Source organism: Kogia breviceps, chromosome 15 (genome assembly GCF_026419965.1).
Source record: "Kogia breviceps isolate mKogBre1 chromosome 15, mKogBre1 haplotype 1, whole genome shotgun sequence".
Classification (NCBI taxonomy): domain Eukaryota; kingdom Metazoa; phylum Chordata; class Mammalia; order Artiodactyla; family Physeteridae; genus Kogia; species Kogia breviceps.
The window spans coordinates 51,970,565-51,994,266 of record NC_081324.1 but is presented as its reverse complement, the minus strand read 5'-3'; the positions used below and the strand labels follow the sequence as shown (position 1 = coordinate 51,994,266).

Below are 23,702 nucleotides of genomic sequence, written 5' to 3'. Positions count from 1 at the left end.
TTGCTTGAGCTCAAGCTGCTCATGGTGTATGGGACAAGGTAGAGCATAAGACCCAAAAAACCTATAATATGGCCTGATCATGGTGGTATTCCAGGGAAGTATATTTCAGGTAAAGAGAGCAGCATGGCTGAAGTCATGGGAAGTTGGCAAGGCCTGGAAGATTTGAGGAACTGCATCTCAGTGATGGAGTAAGTGATTCTGAGCAGAGAAAAGCCCAGGCATCAGTGTAAGATCCATCCACAGAGTAGAGCCAGCTCTGGAAGATACTGAAGCTGACCACTCTAAAAGTTTTAAGCCCAAAATGCTTTCTGAAATTAGTAGAGAGGTTGCCTTTACTTTTTGGGGAAAGAAAAAGAAAATGGTTCCCAGGGCTGGGGTCTGCCAGGAATCCTGCCTGAAGTTCCTTGGGCTTGCTCTGCTGATGAGTCAGCCCCGGTGTTGGTAATGCACAAGTTTGAGGACCCCTGGCCATAGTGAGATCTTGGGGCCCCGTCCTCTAGAAACAACTTGCTTCCCTTTTCCTGGAATCCATCAGAAGTGAGCCTTGTAGTATAATTACCCTAAGTTGTTACAATTAAGTTTTGAATGCAAGGGAATGAACCCTCCTTACTTATTTGAAAAGAAGTGAAGGATGACACTTCAAATGTAAGAAGACTTTTAAAAGGATGCAGGACTCATTTCTCCTTCAAAGGAGAACAGCATCTAGTTTTTCCAAATGACTCTTACATGATTGATGGCACAGGGTATTCATAGCTGTGATTTCTCATCTCTAGGGAAGATTTAACTGCTTTTCTCATATTGCAGTCAAGGGGACTAAGTCCTCCCATGCGTATCCCTATTTGCTTTAACTTTTTCATTTAACACTTGAGAAACACATAAGAAAACAATACACAAGGATGAAAATTTGTGACCTCTATCACTTTTCCTCGGATATCTAAATTTTATATTGTACTGTTGCAGAGAGTGGGGCAGAGATTGCTGGAAGAAACCTTACTCTTTCTGCTTCCAGGGTTATAAAGAAATTCAGTGGCACTGGACTTATTGGATACGACCTCTTCTCTGTATCTGAAATTTGGGTGGGCAACCCAAGGTGGGGTTCCCACTTTGGCCCTCAAGCTGTATCACAGTGTTTTTCTGGGCACAGCAGAGTAGATTTACTAGGCAGATGGCAGCTCCACGTCCACAGGGAAAGGCTACTTAGCATGAGAATCTCTGCTGAGAGCCTGAGGTTCCTTCTTACACTGTGCAGCTCCAGGCTGGCGGGGTGACAGAGGAAGAGATGGAAAGCTTACCTAACTAAAGACGTGCTAACTGATGAAAACACAGCGCTATCCCTTGTCTTTTACTCCCTAACTGAGGTACTGCAGTGCAGAAAAAGGAAGTTGTCCTTTATATTAAAAAATGAAGGAAAAAACCCCAAAGTGCCTATAGTTTGCATACTCTCATATCTAATGTTATATTTAGACAGCACTGGATGATTTCTAGCAAGTTTTGGATCGAAGAATTAAACCACTGACATTCTGGAGGGTCTGTTCTTCTTATTCTGTTCTATTTTAATTTTTTTCCAGCTTTATTGAGATTAATTTGACATATAGCAGTGTATAAGTTTTAAGGTGTTCAACGTGATGATTTGATACACATACATATTGCAAAATAATTACTGCAATAAGGTTAGTTAACACCATCATCTCATATAACTGCCTTTTTATGTGGCAAGAACACTTAAGATCTGCTCTTAGCAACTTTCAAGTATACAATACAGTATTGTTAACTATAGTCCCCGGGCTCTACATTAGATCCCTAGAACTTACTCATTTTAATGAGGGTTGGCCGTTCAGTGGAAAATACAGGCATTTAATATTACTTTTCTCCAAACAACTTAAAATCTTGCTAACACAAGGCACACAGAAGTTAGAAAAGATGTAGTGGGTGCTGAAGGAGATGAGAGGAAAGTCACAACCCCGATGGCAGGGGAAGTCTGAGAAAGCTTCACAGCTGAGTGGCAATGTGCCAGCAGACTTAAAGGCAGCAAATGCTACAATATATAAAACATGTGAAAAAGGGTCTGGAAGATATGCACCAAACTGTTTAGTTCTGAGGAGGATACTAGGATTAAGTATGGGAGATACTAAAGGGGATCATTGATTTTGATTGCACTCAATCAAAAATTACTTGTGGGCTTCCCTGGTGGCGCAGTGGTTGAGAATCCGCCTGCCGATGCAGGAGACACGGGTTCATGCCCTGGTCCGGGAAGATCCCACATGCCGCGGAGCAACTAAGCCCGTGAGCCATGGCCGCTGAGCCTGCGCGTCCGGAGCCTGTGCTCCGCAACGGGAGAGGCCACAACAGTGAGAGGCCCGCATACCGCAAAAAAAAAAAAAAAAAAAAAAAAAAAAAAAAAAATTACTTGTATTACCTGTATAATCAGTGGTGTGCTGGTAAATGTTAAAGAAGCAACTCCCTCCCCCCCCCAAAAAAATTCCTATTGTAGTGTTGTCCTACCACAGGGTTTTCCATGGTGTAAATACTTCCACTATGGCTGATTTCAAGCAACCAAAGTAAAGTCAACTAGCTCACAAATTCTGAGAAATTTAACAATTCAAGCAATTGTTATGTGCCAGGCTCCAGGTCAAGTATGGGGAAGATGGAGAAAAGGTTATGATGCAATCCCTGTCTGCCAGACAACAGACATACAGTGGCGGAGCTAAATGAGGAACTAGAGGAAGAAGAGATTAACTTTGGCAGGGTGTGGGGAAGGAGGAGAATCAGAGAAGGTTCCCTGAATGAGTTTTGAAAGATGGAATAATAGGTAACTAGCTGATGGGAAAAGGCCCCAAAGCATGGAAGCACATGATACATTCAGGGAATTGCAAATTGCTCACTTTGCACAAGATTATTGGCATAAAATGGAGGATGAGGCCAGAAAAGAGGGCTGGGTCCATATTGTCAAAGATGATAAATTTCACTGTGCAGTAGTAATGTGAGCTACTGACAATTTTTGAGAAGCGTCAGGCATTAACTCTGATAGCAGAGTGGACACTAAACTGCAAAGGAGACGAGTGCAATGTTTCCAACGGGACAATACAGTAGAGATAGAAATGCGACAGATCCAAAAAGCCTTTATGAGGAAGAATGAACAGGATAACGAATTGGCTGAAGTGACTGGAAGAGATTGGTTGCTTGAAGGTTATACCTAGGACTTTGAAAAATGATCACTCTGCTTCCTGTGGGAACGAATGACTTTGTCAGCGAAGAAAGGAAGAATTTTTAAGAGACTGTAAAAGTTAGGACTTGGGAGCCCAATTGGTTATTTATCTTGTGTCTTTCGAGTGATGTTTGTAAGTTTGAAGGTCTGAGACCTGAGTGACAGGCCATGAAGATGGTTTCGTTTTACTGTATTTGGATTTATGGATCTTATTTCTGGGTAGTTATGTTATGAAAATGATGCACTTTTGATCTGGGAGGGAGGACATCTCAAAAAATTGGAAAATAATAATTAACCCAGGAGTTTACTGGATAAATAATCATTTATCCATGGAGCTTGAAAAGAGAATAAGTAAGGGAAGGGAGGAAAGCACCCAGGTAAGCCTGTGAATCCAGTTACTCTAAAGAGTAATAGGCATAATACAGAAAGAATAAGGGAGCAGGGAGGTGCCTGGTGATTCACATGAGAAACCAGTTGGGAAGGAGGCCAGAAACAATACTTAGGGCCTTAGATGTCTATGTACAAACACACAGGGCATAGGTAACAAGCAAAGTAAACTTGAGATTGTAACACCAGGGGTAAACAAGGTGATCTCATTGGAACTTTGTAGACTCAAGACTGACATACATACTTTGCTGTACAGCAGAAATTAACACAACATTGTAAATCAACTATACTTACATTAAAAAATAAATTTAAAAAAAGATTAATAAAAAAAGAAATGAGACAACTCCTTGTATATCTACATAGAAGAACATGAAAACATATTAAATAAACAAAGTAAGTTACAAATAGATGTACATAATATGAGCTAATTTTGGTAAAATAAAGAAACTATTACTGTTTTCAAAAAAAAAAAAGACTGGGCTTCCCTGGTGGCGCAGTGGTTGAGAGTCTGCCTGCCGATGCAGGGGATACGGGTTCGTGCCCCGGTCCGGGAAGATCCCACATGCTGTGGAGCGGCTGGGCCCGTGAGCCACGGCCGCTGAGCCTGCGCGTCCGGAGCCTATGCTCCGCAACGGGAGAGGCCATAACAGTGAGAGGCCCGCGTACCACAAAAAAAAAAAAAAAAGACTGACATACAGTGATGAAATCAAATCTATGCCCATTCAAAAGAAGCATATTTATGAGGTAGGGAAGGAGATTGGCGTGTATTGTAGAGGAACTAAGTGGAAGAGCATAAAGATGAATATTTAGGAGGAGAGGATCAGAGCATTAAAACAATTACTACACACCATTTGGCCAGAAGGTAATAGGGAAAATATTAAATAACAAACTTGTATAAAACATTCAGAAAAAATCCTTTCAAAATTTTTAATGGAAAATCTGACCCTGATTTCTTTTATTTATTTATTTATTTGCTTGTTTATTTATTAATTTATTTTTTTATGGCTGCCTTGGGTCTTCGTTGCTGTGGGTGGGCTTTCTCTGATTGTGGAGAGCGGGCCTCTCATCGTGGTGGCCTCTCTTGTGGAGCACGGGCTCTAGGTGTGCAGGCTTCAGTAACTGTGGCTTGTGGGCCCTAGAGTGCAGGCTCAGTAGTTGTGGCTCATGGGCTCAGTAGATGTGGCACGTGGGCTCTAAAGTGCAGAATCAATAGTTGTGGTGCACAGGCTTAGTTGCTCCACGGCATGTGGGATCTTCCCATATCAGGGCTCAAACCCATGTCCCCTGCATCGGCAGGTGGATTCTTAACCACTATGCCACCAGGGAAGCCACCCCTAAAAATTAAATATTTTTATAAAGATTTAAAATTTTTAAAAATTTAAAAATCTTAAAGATTTAAAAGTCTCAACAACTGAGACTATAGAAAATCAAACAGTACTTCCTTTTTTATCATTGACAAATATAATGTTAAAATTCATGTGACAAGACAAACAGATTCTTTACAATGGGCAGATGAAACAGGAGGGAAAGGGGCAGAACACAACCTTTAAAACAGTGACATAGCCCGAGGACATGACATAAACTGATTAGAACCAAATAGGTCCAAGATGGCAGACCTCGAGCCTCACTATTGCTCATTGTAACACATCAGCTAAATGACACACCCATAGGCACCATGACAGTTCCAAGGCTGACCATAAAGGTCAAAAAGTGAGTGGTTGCCCAATTTCTGGAAATCCCCACCCCTTCCCCAAAATAGCTGGAATACTCCTCCTACTCATTTGCCTATGACATTACCCACCCCTATAAAAACTGACAACCCCATACTCGGGCCACTCTTGCCTTCTGAGATGGCCCACACTCTCTGTGGAGTGTGTTTCTCTCTAAATAAATCCACTTCTTCTTACCTATCACTTTGTCTCTCACTGAATTCTTTCTGCATCAAGAACCTGAGCTTCATTAAGAACCTGAGCTTCCTTAAGTCCTGAGACCAGGTGTGTGATCTCAATTAAAAGACTGTGGGTTCAAGTCCCATTCTGGGTTACACAGTTTCACAGATACACTTGTAGCTCACCCATGGGGAAACCCCCCTAGCCAGGTTAATAACCCCTTGTAGCCAAGGATCATGAGTCTGTTAAAAAGGGTCTGATAACAAATTCATTATCAGTGGGGAATTCCCTGGTGGTCCAGTGGTTAGGACTCTGAGCTTTCACTGCCAAGGGTGTGGGTTTGGTCCCTGGTTGGGGAACTAAGATCCCACAAGCCGTGTAGCCAAAAAAAAAAAAAAATCACTATCAGAGAGTATCTAGAAAGTGCCAGGCCAGAGGCATGTTGATGCTCTCAAGTGGTCTAATCTCATTTAGAGCCATATTCCCTCAGCGCCTGGGGATGTTATGGGTTGAACTGTGTCCTCTTCCCCACCCTACCTCAAGTTCTTATGTAGAAGTCCAACCCAGGGCTTCCCTGGGGGCACAGTGGTTAAGAATCCGCCTGCCAATGCAGGGTTCACGGGTTCGAGCCCTGGTCCGGGAAGATCCCACATGCCGTGGAGCAACTAAGCCTGTGCGTCACAACTACTGAAGCTCACGTGCCTAGAGCCCATGCTCTGCAACAAGAGAAGCCACCACAATGGGAAGCCCGCATACCACAACGAAGAGTAGCCCCTGCTCGCTGCAACTAGAGAAAGCCCGTGTGCAGCAACGAAGACCCAATGCAACCAAAAATAAATAAAATAAAATAAATTTTAAAAAAGAATGTGTTAAAAAAAAAAAAGTCCAACCCTCAGTGAACCTCAGGATGTGACCTTATTTGGAAATAAGGTCTTTGCAGATGTAATCAAGGTCAAATGAGGTTATATTGGATTAGGGTGAGCCCTAATCCAAAGACTAGTGTCTTTTTAAGAAGAGGGAAATTTGGACACAGAGAAACACGTAGAGGGAAGACAATGTGAAGGACAAAAAGAAAAGGTGGACATTTGGTGCCAGGGAGAGAGGCCTGGACCAGTGCTCTCCGTCAACAGCCTTCAGGAGGAACGAACCCTGCCGACACCTTGATCTTGGACTTCTGGCCGCCAGAGCTGTGAGACAACGTATTTCTGTTGTTTAAGCCACTCAGCCTGTGGTGCTTTATTACAGTAGCCTTAGCAAACCAATACACGGGACTAGAGCTCAGCTCCCAGAGGAGGGGGACTGGCAAGGACCAGGCAGGATGTCAGAGTAACAACCAAGCACGTGAGTGAACCTTCAACCCCACGGAGGAATGAAAGTGAAAAAGGGGAACAAAGATAAGGCCCAGTGAATCTGGGGCAAACTCAGCGGTGTTGAAGCTGCACTCATGGGCTTTCCCAGGACTCGTCTCCTAAACATAAAAGATCTGGCATCAAATCCAGGGCAGTAAGAGCTTAAGAAGGCTGGTTGCCTCCATGGGAATGGCCCAGTGTCTGGGTCAGGTTGCCATGTGTGTGAAAGTCTCCAGGATCTATAGCTGAGTAGGTGTAGGCAAGGCAGTTGTGTGAAAGAAGATTTAGAATTTATCATAGAGGAGGATCAATTTTGGCTCAAAGTTAGGAGAACTTTCATTTTTTCTTTTTTTAAAATAAATTTATTTTACTCTTTATTTTTGGCTGCATTGGGTCTTTGTTGCTGCACGTGGGCTTTCTCTAGTTGCTGCGAGAGGGGGCTACTCTTCGTTGAGGTGCACGGGTTTCTCACTGTGGTGGCTTCTCTTGTGGCGGAGCACGGGCTCTAGGCATTTGGGCTCAGTAGTTGTGGCTTGCGGGCTCTACAGTGCAGGCTCAGTAGTTGTGGCGCACGGGCTTAGTTGCTCTGCAGCATGTGGGATCTTCCTGGACCAGGGCTCGAACCCGTGTCCCCTGCACTGGCAGGAGGATTCTTAACCACTGCACCACCAAGGAAGCCCCTGATTTTTTCTTTTTAAAAACATTTGATGTTTAAAATATTAAATGGAAATTTGGAAAATAGGAAAAGAAAAAAATTCTCCCCACAATCCCACCATCTTAACCAAATTCACCATGTTATTTCCTTTGCCTTTCTTCATGTATGTATACTTTAGGTATTGGATTTAGAAAGTGTACATATAATTTGCATCCTGATTTTTAAAGGAATAAAATTTTAGTATAGACATGTTCCCATTTTGCTACATGGTTTCTCATAAGGATAACTTTTAATGGCTGCAGAAGTCCGTGGAGTGTGTGAAGCATAATAAATGATTCCCCTGTTGTTGGATGTTAAGGTTGTGGCTAGTTTCTTCCTTATCAATGTTCTCCCTAAGGTTCCTTCCAGTACTGAGATTCTATGATTCTATGTTTGGCAAAGGGAAAAGAAAATGACTTCTCAAATTATCTTCTCCCTCTCTAATTCTTAAGAGGGGCCTTTTTAGACACCCTGACATAGTATATCAAGTCATCTTTCTTTTTTCTTTGTTTTTGGCCACACCACACGGCATGCAGGATCTTAGTTCCCTGACCAAGGATGGAACCTGTGCCTCCTGCAATGGAAGCCCAGAGTCTTAACCCCTAGACCAACAGGAAAGTCCCCATCAAGTCATATTTCTGTTTATTTCCTCTGAGTATCACTTTCACAAAAAACAATTTTAAGAAATTTCTATCTAGTTGCCTATCTTTGACAGTTTTTTTATCCAGATGTACCAAAAAAAAAAAAAAAAAGAAAGAAAAGAAAAAAGAAAAAAACACCAAATTGGAACAAAGAGTTCCTGTATACCTTTCATCCAGATTCCCTCAAAGTTAACATTTACATAATACAATGATCAAAATTGGAAAATTATCTTTGATGCATCACTCGTATCAAATCTACAGACCTGATTCAACTTTCACCATTTGTTTCTGGTCTCAGATCCAATGGGATCACAGGTTGCAGTAGCTGTCTGCATCTCCTTAATCTCCTTTAATCCAGAACATTTTCTCAATCCTTCTTCATTGTTCACAACTTTGACACTTTTGAAAAGTACTGGCCAACTATCTAATAGAATGACCCTCAATTTGAGTGGTCTTGTATTTCCTCATGAATTTTTGTGTACCACCAGTGATGTTGGGTCCTTTTCAGAGCATCTATGTGGGGAGGCACGTGATGTAGATCTGTCTCATTACAAGAAATGATAACTTCAATTACCTAGTTAAGGTGGTCTTTGTCAGGTTTCTCCACCGTAAAGTTACTGTTCTTTCCTTAGTAAATATTATAGGGATCGACTCTGAGACTATGTAAAAATCTTGTTTCTTATCATACTTTCACTAACTAATTTTAGCTTTCGGTGATGATTCATTCCTGAACCAATTATTGTGGTGTTTTCCAGATGGTGATTTTCTACTTTCATTATTCTTTCTATGAATATTAGCTGCGATTTACCTTGGGCAGGCTTTATAGATTTTTTTTTTTTTTTTACCTATACAGCCCTAGATTATACTTTTGTTAAAGTAAAAAAAGAGAATATTTACCTACTGCTTATTCTGTTGTTCCTGTTACCCAAACACCTGGGGACCGCCAAAGGTGGAGGTACCCAGACAAAGGATTGGAGATGATGGGGCATCTTCATGTATCTGCACTGACTCCTGATTTTCTGAGTTTCAGCTAATTATAGATCGTTCTGCGAAGGAATCACAGGCACTTTTTACTACGTGATTTATCCTTAAATAATCGCTGTAAAGTAATAAGAAAGTAGCCATTGCCACTTCCACTCTACAGATGAGCAAAATGAAACCGAGGGGTCTTGATACTCCACCCCAGATCACACAGCCGCAGTGCCTGGAGTTTTTCAGTTCCTCTCTGGGACTGTCTAAAAATAACATTACTTCTATTTGTATTTGGTAACATGATATGTCTTCAAGAAAAGATGTTGCTTTTGAACAAAATTATTATCTATAAGACTATCATTCTTTTGGTTAATTATTATGTAAATTTTCACCCATTGTAATCCAATCTATTATTTGCAAGTAACAATAGGGTTTTTTTTTTTTTTTTTTTTTTGCGGTATGTGGGCCTCTCACTGTTGTGGCCTCTCCCGTTGCGGAGCACAGGCTCCGGACGCGCAGGCTCAGCGGCCATGGCTCACGGGCCCAGCCGCTCCGCGGCATGTGGGATCTTCCCGGACCGGGGCACGAACCCGTGTCCCCTGCATCGGCAGGCAGACTCTCAACCACTGTGCCACCAGGGAAGCCCAAAAATAGCTCTTTAAACAGAAGCTTCTTGCATACATAAATTACAAAAATTATTTTTATCTCAAGCTGAATTCTTCACGATGACCTGACATTCTAAATACAGAATCTTCCGTTTATCCAGAATGGTTAAGAGCTTCTAGTTAACTAAACATTTCTATATGTAGCAGGATTCCCACTCTTCAAAGAATCCAAACACAAAGATGTAGGAAAAGTATTCTTTAGAATCAAATACACATTTTAGGCCACTCCTTAGATGTGCAGGATTAGTCAAGTTACCATAAATAAAAGGAGAATGAAATTTGGCTGGAAAAAAATTAGACAGTATCTTACATTAATATGAAAGGCAACTCTTATTGCACAGTCCCATTAAAAAGGAGATAGGAGATGAGCTGATTTAAAAAAATTTTTTCACTTCCTATGTTACCTTGTTTTCTTATCATTTATTTTTTTCTCCTAAAAATAGCACATAGGAGAAAGAAATTTTAGATTAGGTGGACTTTCTGGTGATTGGTATCTTGGAGTGGTTTTTTTTTTTTTTTTTTTTTTTGCTTCACCACATGGCTTCTTGGGTCCTTTGCAGTGAGAGCTTGGAGTCTTAACCACTGGACTGCCACGGGAGTCCTGGTATCTTGCATTTAAAAAAGTTACTAAGACAGCTGTTGTTATATCAGCTTCTTATCCTTAGGGTATCAGTAATTAGAGTTGACCAAGGAGACACCAAGCATCCACATTTTTTCACATAATCAAGACTCATGAACTCTGAGTGCCTCAGCCCAGCCAGTCCTGCTGATTGGCATTGTTTAATTTTATTTTTGTCATTTTTGTATCCCCCGTATTCATCCCTGTGCCTGGTACAAAGTAGGCGCTGGATAAATATTGCTCCCTGATCCACTGACCCACTGACAGCCAGACTTCACATCCAGGGTGAGGGCCCAGCCTCAGCCTTCCTGAATTCCTGGAATTTTTTTTCTTATTTCAAAAACAAGGCATGCTCATTATAGATACATGTAAAATAGAGAAACTCACGCACGCACGAAAGAGAAAATAAAGCCTTCCCTATCTCACTAGCCACAGAGATGACTAGGCCATAAAGATGAACATTTTCCCATTTACTAAATATTCTTCAAAAACATGTTTTTAATGGCAATAGAATGGTCCATTGTGTGGATGTGCCATGTTTAACCACTTCCTTGTTGTGGGTCATATAAATTCTTTACAGTTTGCCACCATTGGCAAGAGTGTTGCAATGTTGCACAATAAACTCTCTGGTTATTAAAGCTGATTATCACATTACTTTCCAAAAGATTATGTCCATTTAAGTCCATTTGCGACTGCCCCATATATTTTAAATGCTGACAGTTGAGAAATGAGGGTTTCGAAACAGCTCCTTTCCATTTAAACAGCCTCCAGTGTGATGAGAGTGAACTAACCTTTTCCTCCAGACTTTAACTCTGGGCCCCTGCGAAGGGTAAATCACAGGGGAGTGGATAATTTGGAAAACATTCCTGGAAACCGCAACCCAAATGGAGGAGAGAGAGTTCGCCCTTTTAAAAAAAAGCTGGTGCAATAAAGCGAAGCGACAATGACACCCCAAATTGAGCGATAATAACACAAAACAACCAATATTGTTATACTGATTGTTGTTCTTGTATTCATGGCCCCAAATTAAAAGCGATTTTCTCTTTACAGAGGATAAAATCATGCTAGTGAAAAGGCGAAGCTATTTGGGAGATGAATCAGTCAAAAAGAGAGAATACTTTTAAAAATAATTTACTTTTACTCTGAGGAATATGTTTGTTTCATTCGTAAACAAAAACCTCATTTTCAAAAATGATATATAATAGAAGCCAAATCTTTCAAAAGTTATGTGCCGTTATCAGAAAGAAAATTCCATTCTGGTGCTTGTCTTTTTCTGCGACTGCATATTCTGCCTCCGAGACTGCAGAGCAGGTGTCAGCTTTGCTCAGGACCTACGGCAGGTATGCTCAGTTTCTAAATATAGCACGTGCCCATCTCTTTATTAAGTCAGCATTTCAAATGACCATGAGCCATTACAAACAGCTAAATTATTATTATCTCAATACAATAGCTTAACTCTTTTCCATTTAACACTTAATGGGACAATTTATTTCCAGCCTTCCACTTCCAGTCAAGCAAAGGCTGCATTACTTAGAACTCTGGGGAAAGCTCTAGAGATACAGGCCTGGGCTCTGATCCAGTCCTGCAGTGGGAAACCACCATTTTAGAAAGTGGGATTTTTGGAGTACAGTGGGAGTGAGATTGAAATCAATCTTTATGTGGGGCAATTTTGCTGAGAAGCTGGAGTGATTGACCCTTCCTTTATTTTACTTCTGTGTTTTCATTGATTGTCGTGAATCTGATTCCAGCCTATTTTCCAATCACAAGCCTGTTTATTATATTTTATAGCTTCACGGCTCAAGGATGAACACTGTGCCCACGGTTAGTCAAAAAGAGGATACTCTGCCAAAAGTTGGGTATATGTAGTTTTATTAATATGAGGTAGTTGGGAAAGCCGTATTAATCTCACTTTCTTTGTACATTTCTTTAGACAGCCTCATGGTTGAACTTGCAGTTTTTAGTGAGTGATTGACTACAGACAGACGATTAAAGAGTAGATTCAAAGCCACCACAGTTTCGTCTCAAAGTATGCTGGGAAGTCAGTGGGTACCAGAGCCACTTTGTCAGGGGAGAAAGCATGAGTCGAATTCCTAGGGCCCTTGAGTTTCCCTTCGACAAGGAAGTGGAATGAAGAGGAAGATGGAAGACATGTAGCCACTTTTAAATGATGCAGGAAAAGATATATTTTTCTATTGATATTTTCCTTTTTAGTGGTGGTGGTAGGTCCTAAAGTTCTAAGGTGGAGTGAAGGTCTATTAGCTGGGATCTGAGACAGAGTAGGGCTCTACAGGGCTCCTAGAGGCTGGAGGTAGAGGGTACTCTAGGATGGAGTGAACAGAGCAGAACATTTCCATTTCCTTCCTCTTATCCCCACACTTGTGTGCCTGCCCCTGCTAATCTAGCTTCCTTCGCTCCACCATGCCATATAACACGTTCCTTCAGTGGCAGGGGCTGGGGTCAACAGGGGAAGATGGTTTAGTGGATATTGTTGGTTATCTATCCATTTCTCCCCTTCATCCAGCTCAGTGGGCCCGCATTTTCATTTTAGTTTACATCATCACCCATGTACTTTGAGGGGAGATGATCTCAACCTAAACTCTTGATCAGCTTAACCCAATCAGCCCATTCCATTCCCAAGCTAAGGTCAGTGGTTCAGGGTTGCATATGATTTACAGGGACCAATCAAAGTGAATTTCAGGACTCCTGCTTAGAATCCTGTGACCAGGGTTTTCTTCCTCTTCTGCTGGATGCCAGAAGAAGTGCTTTTGCCACCTGAGAGAAGTGACCTCAAGATGAAGTCAACACATAGGAGAGACACATACAGGGGGAGTGGCAGAGAAATGGGGCAGGAGCTCCTGGATTAAACTGACTCTGAACTTCAGTTACACATGACCGTTCTCACTGCTCAATCCAGTTAGAGAGGAGTTTCTGCGTCTTGGGACTTTTACAGAGGGTTGGGGGTGTCTCGTATCTAAGCATCATATGGTCCATCTCTAGGGGCTGTATCTTCCTTCTGACATGTTATGAATGGCAGTCAATTGATCATATTAACCAGGAATGTAGATTAAATGGTATATACTTGCAGTGAACAATACTAGAAAACAATGTTCACGTATACAATACTGTATAACGATGAGGGGAGGGGTGGTATTTTGAGCTCTAACCATCATTTATCACATTATTTCTATAAGAAAATCTGCTCCAACTTCTTGGAAGCAACTTACAAATGAACTTTTGGGGATCATCGGGGTCTCAGGTTTCTCACAAGGGTGAGAAAGTAAGTAAAAGTGAGTTCTTGGGCTTCCCTGGTGGCGCAGTGGTTGAGAATCTGCCTGCCAACGCAGGGGATACGGTTTCAAGCCCTGGTCTCGGAATCCCACATGCCGCGGAGCAACTGGGCCCATGAGCCACAACTACTGAGCCTGCGTGTCTGGAGCCTGTGCTCTGCAACAAGAGAGGCCGCGATAGTGAGAGGCCTGCACACCGCGATGAACAGTGTCCCCCGCTCACCACAACTAGAGAAAGCCCTCGCACAGGAACGAAGACCCAACACAACCATAAATAAATAAATAAATAAATAAATGTATTTAAAGAAAAAAAAAGTGAGTTCTTGTAACAGGGCAGCATTCTTGAATAATATGGCATCTGCCAATTGTTCATTTGCCATTCAGCAAGCTGTATCTTTTTTGTTTTCACAGCAGTTGAGGATTTGCTGTCATTATTTTAACCATTTTTGAAATTCTAGCACAATGCTCACATCTTGCCTCTAAATACTTATATACCTTATTTCCTACAGTAAACTCGTTTTTTGAGTTGTCAGATTTATGGCAACTTGAGAGATCCAGTCTCATATTTCTAAGCAAAAGCAAATAGTAATTTTCTCCTTCTCTACCCATGGGTTAGTCAAAGCAGGGAGTTTTTCTAAGAGCAGAAATATCTGTCATCTTTAGATGGTTTCAACGCAAAAACTCAACAGTTCGTAATACTTTGGGCTCAACACTTAAGTTATAGATTGAAAAGCAAGTGGTCAAGTAAGCAGAGAGAGTACCTTGAAATGAAAGGATCCGTGCATGGAATCGTGATTGGGTAAAACTTACTTCACATATAGGTGTGGCAGGTGATGGCCTACCTGAATTAAACGTTACTAGAGACTTGTCCCCCAAAATCTCTCCCACAAGACTGCCAAGGAGTCTGAAATTCCACCAGTCACGCCTTTTAGAAACCATACTATACAAAGTCTCTGCTGAAACAAGAATGTATCACCTCTGATGGCCTGGTTATTAGCCCACAAACTCCCAGTATCCTTACTTAGATCAGCCTGGTGTCTACCTGTTTGGGGTGGGCTGTTGGGAAAGGGAAGAAGGGAAGGATTGAATGTGAGGTAACTGATGACATTCCCTGTTGGCTACACAGCACTGGGTAGGGGAACAAGAGACCTTTGAAAGACAATCTGACGCATTTCATAGCGTTGCCTTGGGCTTCCCCTATATATCTCGACTCAATAGATCTCATTTTCCTTCTTGAGGTTCAGAGGGTGTGGACTGGAACAGCTCTTCCCTCCACATCAATCCCCGTTCTCTGCCCTGTTGTTGCTCATTGTTTGGTCACCTACAAAGAAGTTTCAACAGGACCCCTGTGTGTGGCCCGGCAGTTGCTCCGTAGGCAAAAGAATAGCTGTTTGGGTGCTGCTTTTCTTGAGTGAGTTCCTTAGGTTTATGTCCAGAACTAATACGGATTCAGTGAACCCCTGGTTTGGTACATGGAGGGAGGAAGAGAGAGACAATTCTTTTTTTGCCTCTTCCTCACGGCCAGCCCACAGTCCCTGCATCAGTGTGAGAGATGAAGCAAATATTAGAAAATATGATACTGATGTTTGCTTTTGATGGTTACAGAAGAAGTATAGTTGATCTGATGTGGGTCCGGGACTGTGCTATGAATCTCATTGGGGTGCTTCTAATTAGGTAGGATATCTTACTGTGACAATTCTTTAAAAAAGGATTCTGTAGGGCAGGAACTTTATCGACGGTATTCTTGTAAGGTGCTCTATATTTTGTGGTGTTGTGTGAGAATGTTTGAACTTCATGTCCTTAGCATGTCTTGCCCTGTTTCCCATGTATTTGGGTGCTTCCAGGGAGGGAGGACCGTGGTGCAGTTGATGGCTGGTTTTCTCCAGATAGGGCACCCGCTCTCACACCAGGCAAGTCCTCACAGCTGAAAAGCAATCTGCACTGCCCCGACCACACAGTGGAAAATGTAAGTGACAGGAACTTGACATTGTGTTCAAATGAATCCTTCAGAAGGGACCTTGTTTCTCTCGTGCTGTTTAACCTTTTTTGGTGTGACCTTATCCTATTGTATTTTTGGTAAGTGCCAGTTATAAATCTGTTCCTTTGTTATACCTACTGGCAAAAGGCAGTTGCTCTCAGGAATGACATTTGTTCCTTAACGTTAGAATGATGGAAACAAAAGAGGAGTATGTGGCCAGGACTCAAAATGGAATTTACACCTCCGCTTCGTGTTCATAGTGCTGGAGATGCTGTTGACTGTTTGCCATTGATTCTTCTTTTAAAGTGCTCTTTCTAATTGGCTTAATAAATTATTGGTCAATATAGAATTCTGAACACAGACAATATAATGTTCTCAAGTGGCTGAATTAAGAGAGAAAAATGTGGAAAGTATTTTGAAGTTGGAAGTAGTAGAACGTAGTGAAATATAAAGTCCATAAAAACTGAGAGTCTGGGAGGTAAAGGAACAGGTCTGCTGCAATAATAGCCTCACAATAGCTCCTTTAAGGACCAACTATACAGTACTTGGGATTAACAAATTTCCACAGGCTACAGTCAGGTTTTGTTTGTATTAGGATTATTGGATCAGAAAGTGGCTTATAAAGATATCATTGGATAATCAATATAGAATCTCGCCAAAAGTCGACGTTCAAACCTTCTGGTTGAGAATTCTATTTAGGAGGATGTAGGAGAAAAGAGTGAATTTTAAAACTTCAAATAAAGAGATCATTATCTCTAGTGTAGAAAAGTCTGATATTAATAATGTTGGAACTCATGCTTTGGGCTTGGAGTGTGGTATCTTAAAACTTTCAAAATGATCACACTCAAGAGTCTGGCTAGACACTGCGTGTGTCCATGAGGATACAAAGATGAGCAAGACGTGATCCGAGCCCCCAGGTGTCCCAGACCAGAGGAGCACAGGGACGCAGTAAAGATGACCCACCTATGACCCACCTCATGCCCCAATGACCACAGCGCTGCCTGAGCATCAGGAAGGCAGCCATAATCGTGAGAATGTGGTGAGGTGAGTGGAGAAAGAAGAGGGCCATTGTGTGGTGGAGAAACACGTGTTAGCCTTCGTTGGTTTTAGGATGGATCTTGTGGCCATTAAAGTCATACCAGTTGTGACTGTGGACGCTTGGGGAGCTCACGAGGACAGAATTGGTGCTGCAACCCCAGGGCCAAGTTCTAGCCATCATGCAGGGCTTCCTCAAGTGAGAAAATTTACCGATGTGTCAGAAAGAATTTTTACATGTGTTAGCTGTTAAAATATTTGCACCCTGAGAGTTTTACTGCCTCTGCAACCTTCACTTTTTCCTCTGATATAAACACGATATGCTGGGCAAGACCTTATGCCTCCATTCACTGATTAAGATATTGGCATATTTGTCATTGTAAAGACAGCACATTGGAAGGTTTTATACACAGAAAGGGTGAGTTTATGACCTTAAATAATCCCCAGTAGGAAATATCTGACATTCTTAAAGGCCTCTTCTCATATCTTTTCTTTATGCCTTTGATTGCCTTCTTACCTAACTTTTTTGAGGACTTGGGGTGTCCTTCCTTCCCCCCTCATCTCTCTTCCTCTAGGAAGGCAGCCTGAAATAGAAGTTTGTGTTTTTCCTTGTTTATCAAATGGTTCAAATAGTCTGCATGTTGAGCCATACACTCTTCTAAGCATTTAATAGATATTAACTCAATGAGACTTCATAAAAACTCTTTGAGGAGGCTACTGTTCTTACCACCCCCTTTTTTTACAGGTGAGGAAAATAACAAATCGAGGGATTCAGTAGCTTGCATAAGGACGCAGAGAGTGAGCTGCAGAGCTGGGGTGCGAACCCAGACCCCTAGCTCTCAACCTCCACGCAGGCGCTTAATCTAGCCATAGTGCTGAGGTGTGGGCGGATTCTGCTCCCGGCCCACCAGCTCAGCCACTGGGCAGGCCCTTTTCTATTCACCGAGTGTTTTTCACTTCTGCCCAGAGCAAGCCGAACTCTCTACAGAAAGGTGCCTTTGAAATACAAAGACTGACAGCTTTATCTGTGGATCCACACTGTGGTTTTTGGCTAGAGCTGGCTGGGCACCGGCTATGTGGTAGTCAGTCTTTTAAAAAATGGTGTAATATTCCCACTGTTTTTGTTGGATAATTGCATGTCTTTAATTTGTGGGATTATAAACAGAGTAGTCACCTAGCTCAGGAGTAGCCAGAAAAAGTTATTTGATATCCACTAAGTCAAGTTTCTATTTTTGTTCACCTCTGTAGAAGTAAACATTGTAATGGTCAGGAAAAAAAGCAACATCGTAATATACTCTAATCGGCGTCTCCTGATTGGTTAAGTTAAAAATATGCCTTCTGAAGAAGGTAGGCAATAATTCAGCTTCTTTCCTAACAGGTGAATACAATTTTCCTCTTAGATATTATGACAGTTCAGCTTTCTAGAATATGAAAAAAAAAGGGGGTAAAAATCACATCTTTTTAATTCATGGATTTGGAACAGTGATTTTAAAAAAACCTACTAAATCTCTGCTTAACTTACTCAGAAAATTCTGATAGTTCAAGATAAATGAAAACATTAAATCATGTAAAATAATTACTTATGTCATAAATATGAAGTCCCCATATAGTCACCCTACTGGCAATAAGGACATTCATGGTCACTGATTGCTTTTTGTCACTGTTCTGTGATTTAGTTGACTTATGACATATTTATAGGCAAAGAATAGATTATTTAGATAGCATGTTCCATCATAAGACATTTCAGCGGTTTGAAAACTTGAGCCTAATTTAACTGATCAGTCTTTGGAGATGAATCATTCCCTTTGTTTAGCCCATTGGTATAGTATTTAAATACAAACTTGTAGGTTTGTATTTAACCTGGGAGAGTCCAAACAGCTGATCAGACAGGTGTTAGTGGTCTTACTGGGGCCCTGACAGAGCTACACACAGGGAGGAGGACTCAAGTCATTGGTTTGTGATTAATATTTCTAGAAAGTAATATTTCTACCATTTTATGGATGGAGCAACTGAGGCACTGAGAGGTTAAGTGGCTTGCCCTTGACCATAAGGCTGTTTAGTAGATCCAGGACAATCATGTAAGCTGACCAGGATTTTACATCCAATTCTCACCAACTGTAAAATTTGCAAGTTACCGTTCCCGTCCCTGCCCACAGGCAGGTTACAAACTGGAAGTTGGAACTAAAATGAGAGAATGTTGACATCACTTTTTAGCGGGAGGAAGCTACCAAGTTTCGCTTTGACTAACAGAGTTGACATGGGGGATATCGTTCTCTGGAGATCCACCCCTCAGCCCTTGTGGACCTGCTGGCTTTCTGCTGATCTCCCATGGCTTTTGTCCATGAGGATTCAATCAGCCGGGGGACCACTGGCTGGGGTGGGGGGCAACAGCACTGTAAATCTGGGAAAGCTGCAAGTATTCAGGGTCTTGAACTTTATCAGGTTTGAATGTGTGATTGTGAAAGTAAAGAGCAGAGAAATGACAGCACTCAGTAAATCAAATGGAGAGAAGATCACGACTGTCAGAGAAAGAGAAAAACAGGCTCTGGGCACAAACGTGGCTGGAAACCTGCACAGTGTGGGAGACTTTTATGTTCCCTCCAGACTTTGCCTCCTGAAAAACAAAGCTCTCTCCCCATCATTTTATCTAGAGAACAGTATTCTTTGTTATGTCCCATGGATTTTGTTTTAAAGTTTTCGTTATTGCAGTTTAGATCTTGTTTTAGAAGATGGGATGCTATAAGAAAAAGAAAAACAGAAAGAAAGAAAATCAATTGGAAAAAGTCTGGAATGGTCTAGATTTTCCTGTATCAGTATGGGGTCCCCTAGCTTCCCACAGATCTTTATTTATTTATTGTTTTATTCCTTAACAAAATGTGAGTGATGTAGAATAAGTCTCCTGCATAAACAGCATACCAAATTGAAAGGCAAAAAGCGTGAGAGTAGTTAGATGATCAGGTCAATTTAATTAATTCTTTTTTCTCCCTTATATGTTAACGCCAGTCCTCAAGGTTGCCCTCCTTCATGGCCCCATCTCTTAATTCACTCCTATCTCCTGCCAGAAAGAAGCTTCCAGGGAGGGGGGTGCTTCCGAGGACTGGAGTTCTTTTCTCGGAGCAGAGGACAAGCCTTAAGATTATTATCTTTGTCCTGTAGTAGTCTGCTGCTGGCATTTGCAAGGGGAACAAGGAATTTTTCCTCTTCAAAAGAACCAAAAAAAGTAGATCTATGCTTGTCTCCCCCATCACCCTTTCCTACCATAATGCGATAAATAAAGTCCTCACTACTGGTACATAGAAAAAGCCCAAGACCTCTGGTGAATGGCAGGTCTCAAAGTTGAATGAGTGCTGAAAGAAGTTCTTTCCTGGGAGTTAATTTAGCTCTGGGGGATAGGTGGGTCTCCCCCAAAATTGAAATCTGATGTAGTAGGTGTGAGTCTATTACAATATAGATATGGGTAAAAAAAAAAAAAAAAAAAAAAAAAAGGTTCATGCTTACACAGTGCTTACGATATGCTGGGTACTCTTAGCTCTTGATACATAAGACATCTTTTAATCCTCTCAATGATCCTGTAAGGGAGGTACTTTTATCAACCCCATTTTAAAGATGAGGAAACTGAAGCAGAGAGGTTAGGCAATTTGTCTTGGTCACTCAGCTAGAAAGGGGTGCGGTTATGATTCAAACCCAGGAAGGCTGGCCCAGAGTCTGAGCTCCTGGGAATTCCCTAGTGTTTGAACTAGAACACCACCCCACCCCCTTTTAATAAGCTCATTGTGAAGCCTAGAGGAAAATCCGAGCATGGGTACTTTTCTAGAGAAAGTAAAAATACTCAGACATCTCCCTCCATCTTGAAAGTTGTCTGTGGTACTTTGCCTAACCGGCTCTACAGAACTGCAAACCTTCTAGACTGTAAACACTTCAAAACTAGTAGCTACCGCTTCTAGTTCTTCTTTGTGCAGTGCATACTCAGTACTGTCGGGCAAGTGCAGGAAACTGGAGGGACTGCATGTGAGTAGACAGCCTTTTGGTCCTGATTCTCTGCATATTTGCAGCACAGCTGGAGAGATCATATTTCTGGGTGGCAAACGCAGTAAACTTTTTTAAAAAATTTCTTGGAAAAAAAAAATTTCTTGGGCACTTTTTTTCTTTAATTGATTCAAGGAGGACATTAGTCACTTAGCAAATCTCCAAAAGCCTATCATCTTATTTTTTCTGCTTCCCCAATGCCCCCTGCCCCACTAGGAAACCAGTCACAAAGGTTTCTGAGCTGAGACAGCTCTGGGGCAGTGGCATCTGCACCCTGACCCTGGAATGGGCATTGCCTAAACACTTAGTGATACCTGCAAAGCCCAGAGAAAGCCCAGGTTTTGTCTGTCTAGTGGGATGGAAATTTCTGCATCTCTCTCACCTTCTTGAGAGCATAAATGGTCCCTTTCCCTCTGATGCTCTGATTTTTCTCACCTCCAGAGGCTGGGTAAGAGGTTCGGATTAGATAAGGTGAATGATTTGGGACTTCACCTTATTTGGAGGGAGAAGTGAGAAGAAAGACATTTTTAACTTCTGGGGCCCAGCATGAGAGGACAGAGAGACGCTGAAGATACTGGATTGCTTTTTGGAATTCAGAGTCCTGTCTCTGATGTTGCCAGAGAAGAACAGATGGGAAAGGCAGAAGATGTGGGAAGAAGCCCCATAGCAGCAAAGCCAAGAGTGGTCTCATCTGTTACCCCCAGTTTCTTATCCTGCCATATTTCAAAGTGGTAGAAAAGGCTTAAGTGGGCCTGGAGTATGGAGGATGCTCCATCTACTTAAGGGGAGAAGAAGCAGCTCTGTGCAAGAAACTGAAAACATGGCACCTGACTCCCCAAGCCCACTTCTCAGTCCTGGATCAGGAAACTGGATTATTTTTTGCTTCACCTTTGGTGAGAGGGAAGGGATTACTTCAGGGTCAGGGCCTCAGTCCAGCTGGCGGCCCGAGGCTTTATGTAGTGAAGCCCGTAGTAGTCATTAATAGTACTACTAATAAATACCACACTTCATGACCAAACTCAACCCGAGGATGGCTATTTGGACCGCTGCCTCCAACCTGGACACTGTTATTCTGCGGGTCCACACCCTCCCCATTAGCCGCTGTATGATCCCGACGCCGGATCCCTTCCACCCACCACGTTCTGACTGGGGTTCAAAAGGTCTGCTTCGGACGACCAGAGATGGGGAGTAACACTGCCTCTCACTTGGCAAACCGCGGGGAGAGGGGCGTGAGGTTAGGAGTGGTTTGGCTTTGTAGTATTATTCAGTATCAGAAAATAATCCAAATGGGAGGTAATTTGGGTCCCACTGAGTTCGGTTTAGTTTTTCTGCCTAGTGCAGGAGGGCTGTTTGGGGAGTCCAGCTCCGGCCTGGAGTCCCCGGCTCCTGGGACCCCAGGGCTTGGCACTCCCCACTTGGCGGCCATCCGAGATCGGGGCCACCAAGTGGGGTTCTCAGCGTGTCGGGACGCAAGCAGGCCTGGGGAGGGAGGCCGGCGCCGGTGTGGAATGTCTTATCGGGATCCGAGAGCCACAAGCTTCTCCTTCGCTTCTTTAAGCGATCACGGAAAGACACCTTTCGATCTTTTGTCAGACATCTTGGCCCTTAATAGCTAAATTTATTTGGTTTAAAGCGGCCTTGGGAGAAGCAGGGAGGGAAAATCTTTCGTCGGTCATTGGGTGGCCTAGATAACAAGCTTTAAAAGAGAGAGGGAAGAAGAAAGTAAAAAGGTTAATGGATGAGGGGAGGGCTGGAAGGCGCCCAGCGTGGGGCTTTTACAGCGACCCTCCTCCGGCCGCCCCCTTATCGCGGCCCTAACTTACCCGCGGCGGATGAAGTACATTAAGTCACGTAAACAGCGCGCGGAGAGGAATGCCACCGCGGTGACCTTTCGCGCGCCGCCGCCGCGAGCCCACCTCCGCGCCGTGCTGGCGGCCGCCGGCGGCGCGCGGGGTCGGCGCGGGGCTGCGGGGCCGTGATCGCGGCCGCCCGGGGTCCGGCGTGGGCGCTGCGCCTTCCTGAGTCCGGGGACCAGCGGCGGGCAGGGGGCGGGGAGCCGGGGCACGCGGTTGGGGCGACCTCTAGGCTGCGCACGTCCCGCGCTTCCGCCGTCACCACCTGACATTGCTAAGGAGTATTTTGGGATTTTCGAGAATTAAAAAACAAAACAACGACAACGCCCCCCCTCCCTCCAACCACTGTCAGGGGTCTGGGCGATGGCCTGCGTCGGAGTGACAGCCACCGAGTAGAATCGGAGAACGCGCCGCCCCGACCCGGCTAGTGGGCCCGGGCGCTGGCGGGGGTGTAGGACGCCGAGGTGACCCAGTGTCCTTTTGGCCAAAGCGTCCCCGGGACGGGAAGAAATATGGTACAAGCGAGAAGGCCCCATAAATCTGGTTAAAAACAATAACAACAACAAAAAATCCTCTCAAGTTAAAACCTATGCTTTAAAGTCAGAAATCGTATGTATTCTTCTTCTTCCTGAAACGTCGCTGGAGCACCCAGGAACTTGGTGAAATGATAAGAGGATGAGCTTAAGTTTGCGGGCGTAAAGGCGGATCCTCGGAAGACGCGGGTCCTCGTCGGGGGTCTCGCGGCTCGTCCGGAAGCGGCGCACAACTGGGCTCCCAAACACCCTTCCAGTTTGGCCGCCAGGCCCCCGCCCCCTGCCCTATTGGCGGCTGGGTTCGGGCTGGATTCGAGTCGCGAAGAGCGGGGTGGCGCGCGCGGCCCAAATAAATCAGCCCTGGGGACAGGCCTCGCCCGGGAGGCACCCCGCCCCCCTCCGAGGGTGAGGCTCGCTCCGGAGGGGCCACTCCTTGGGTCTCAACAGTCTCGAGAGAAACGATTTCGTTCCAGATTAGCAAATCCACCAAAAAGAGAGAGGCGTTAGGAAAAGAAATGGAAAAAAAGAAAGGAAAGGAAACACGAAGAAAACTTCTAAGAGCATGACCG

The 23,702-nt window shown here is 43.3% G+C and overlaps 1 long non-coding RNA gene across 2 annotated transcripts in view; it reads right to left on the bottom strand.

Moving 5' to 3' along the window:
* Window positions 1–23,702, bottom strand: part of LOC136792647 (uncharacterized) — a 61,116-nt gene that overhangs the window by 35,277 nt on the left and 2,137 nt on the right. The window contains exon 1 of one of the 2 annotated variants that reach the window (XR_010836737.1): window positions 22,571–22,681. The exons of the other annotated variant lie outside the window; for it this stretch is intronic. This is a non-coding gene — a long non-coding RNA (uncharacterized lncRNA). Of the gene's footprint in view, window positions 1–22,570; window positions 22,682–23,702 lie in introns of those variants that run through there. 2 annotated transcript variants of the gene reach the window in all.